The sequence below is a fragment of the Orycteropus afer genome, unplaced genomic scaffold, assembly GCF_000298275.1.
Source record: "Orycteropus afer afer isolate SDZICR_OR568_19922 unplaced genomic scaffold, OryAfe1.0 scaffold00083, whole genome shotgun sequence".
Classification (NCBI taxonomy): Eukaryota; Metazoa; Chordata; class Mammalia; order Tubulidentata; family Orycteropodidae; genus Orycteropus; species Orycteropus afer.
This window is the reverse complement of record NW_006921670.1, coordinates 6792700-6795682: the sequence shown is the minus strand read 5'-3', so window position 1 is coordinate 6795682 and position 2983 is coordinate 6792700.

The following is a 2983-nucleotide window of genomic DNA, read 5'->3' as shown; positions in this document are numbered from 1 at the left end:
AGATCATGCAGCATTCAAAAAGATGTGTATAGCTGCCGAATTGACGAGGGGTGGCCCAGTAGCTGACTTTATGTGTCAGCTGCTCTAGGCCAGCTTCTCAGTGGTTTGGACTGATTGCTCTTCCACAATGTAAGGACCTTCCATGATGTGAGCTGATGTCATTGGCCAATCAGTTGAAAGGGGTTTCTTTGGGGTGTGTGGCCTGTCTGGCAAAGTTCTCTGTCAAGCCTGTCACCTTCCCTCCAGCTCCCTAAGGAGTAAGAGCACAAGCACTCAGAGGGTGCACAGATGCGTGTTCAAAGGCACACGTCACAACGTGTCACTAGAGAAAACCGAGAAGCCCAAGGAGACTGGATAAGTCACACGCACAGGTTGGGACACCAGGGCCTCGTTAGAAATTACGTACATAGATGTGTATTTGGGAGCTCCGGTAGCGTACTGGCTAAGGCACTTGACTGCTAACCAGAAGGCTGGAGGTTCAAACCCACCAGCCACTCCTCAGAAGGAAGATGGGACAAGGAGGGGTCACCATGAGTTGGGTCCGACTGGACGGCACATAACAACAACAACAGACGTGTATTTACTGACAAGATTTTCCTCATGTACTGTTGAAAGAAGTGAATGAGCGTCCTGCGAGCGTGTGCGGTGCGGCCTGGCTGGATGGTCCCGACTCCAGAGTGCAGACAGGCCGTGTGGGGCCGGGCATAGGGTCCACTAGCACATCCAGACCCCGCACTGGTCACAGAAATGCTGTGAGCCCGTGTCGTCATCTGCGCCACGGAGGTAAAACGGAGCCCCTTCACAGCTGTGAAGATGCAATGAGGTCAGTCACACGTGCACCTGAGGATTTTTATTGCAGTCTGTGGCAGGAAACAGAATTCATGCCTGCCCCGTGGCAGCTTTCAGTCCAGTGTGACACAGAGATCAAGCAGACAAACGGGTCCCGGAAGATGAAACAAACAAGGTACCAGGTGGGGGAAGGACGCTCAAGTGACACTGAAGATGAACCCTAAAGTTCTGAGAAGGCAAGAACTGCACATGGGGAGTAGAGGCCCTAGCAGGAAAGGGCTGCCCCGGCCAACACCTAGCCTCTGTGCTCACAGGAAGGCAAAACGGAGGGAAGGCCAACAGCTGAAAAGTCAGCCGTGGCCATGGGGGTTCAGGGTAACTTACTTTCTTCTTGGTATCCCAATACTGCTTAGCTTACTTTTTATAACAACATACATAACCAAGAAACAAAGCTGATTTTGGAGGAAATCAAAAACAAGAATGTGTTCTTCCCTGTTTAGCTCTGGAGAGCTGGCATAGACCACCCCAGCCTCATTGATTAAAAAACCCGCACCCTGGCACCCTCAACTGTGCCCCTCACAGGGCTCCTCGCTGCCCCCTGCCCCGGGCCTGGCACTGAGCCGCACATTGCCATCCTCAACTGTGCCCCTCATAGGGCTCCTCGCTGCTCCCTGCCTGGCACTGAGCTGGACACTGCCATCTTCAACTGAAGTCTCTCAGTGACTCCCGCTGGGCCTCTCCCAGGGTGTGACTCTGGTCACGTGCCCTCCTACCCCAGAGCCACACAAGCCCCCGTGGAGGGCTGCCAGGAGCCCTGGGAGGCGAGACTGGCAGGCACAGGACCTCCTCTTGGCAGCTGTCCCCCTGGCTCCTGGCTGGACCTTCCAGGGGCCGGAGAGGGCACAGGAAAGATGCAGTAGAATTGGCTTTAGTAAGGCGGCTGTGTTGGACCAGGCCTCCTGGGCCCCTCTGTGGCCAGAGGGTCCACTGTCCTGGGAGGAGGACAGACTCTGAGCCCGGAGCCCGGCTCCAAAGGGCAGAAGAGCCGCTGACAAGTCCATCCTCAGAACCTAGTGTGTCCTCTGAAAAGGGCGACCCGTGGTCCTGACAGGCGGCCTGGGTGCCTACCACAGGTCAAGAAGAGAGCTCTGCGTGCTTTTCACTTAAGACCCCTCCTCTTTCAGGCCTTTAACCACAGAGCCTCTCCTCCCTCCCACCTACCTAGTCCCCCCAAACCTTCAGTTCAGGTGTCACCTCCTCCAGGAAGCCTTCCCCTGGATTAAGAGCACACACCCCACTGTTTAACACAGAGGTGGGACAGGGGGTGGGAAACAGTGGTGACAGAGGTGCCATCAGCTTGTGGTCTCAGATGCTGAGGCCGCTCAAGCAGAAGAGAGAGGCGAAGGCAAACAGCCTTCGCTCCAGAGAACCGGGATGCCTGGCAGAGCCATGAGGGTCACCTCCCGCAGAGGGTGGTGATGGGGAGGCACAGGAAGGGGCGGGCTGGAGGAGGAGGACCCAGGCTGTGACACAGCCAGGGTGAGCCTGCAACTCGGACCACAGTTGGGCGTTTCTCCTCCCAAGGGCACACCTGGCAACGTCTGGAGACATTTTTGGTTGTCATAACCGAGGCACTGCTGTTCTTCTAGTGGGTGGAGACCAGGGCTGTCGCTTTAAACACCCCACAATCACAGGGCAGCCCTCCCCAGCTCCCCCCCAATGAATGACCCCATCCCAAAGGTCAGTAGGGCCACTGTTGAGAAACTGCCTCATGGAGGCCCGGGGACCCCAGACTCTCCAGGGTCTTGGCCCAGAAGCTTGGCTGACAGAAGCAACGTCGTAGACCACAATGACAATACCACCGTAGCCACCTTGGGGCACCCCGGCACAGGTCACTAGAACCACCCCCCATGGTGGCTCCGGGGCCGTGTTATCACTGCTGCCAACAGCATGGCTCCCACCTAGGCTGGGGCATGGGGTGGCACTTCAGTCACCTGACTGAATGACTGGACCCTAGCTGCAAGGTGGGGATGGACAGACACGTGTCCTGGTGCCCTCCTGGCAGGAAGTAGATGGGCTTGGCTATAGGAACACTCAGGAGGTGGAGTCCAGGACAAACAACAAGCAAAGGGAAGGGGGACAGGAGAGGCAGGAGGGAGGGGCAGGCAGAGAGAAGGAGAGGGGAAGGCAGGGG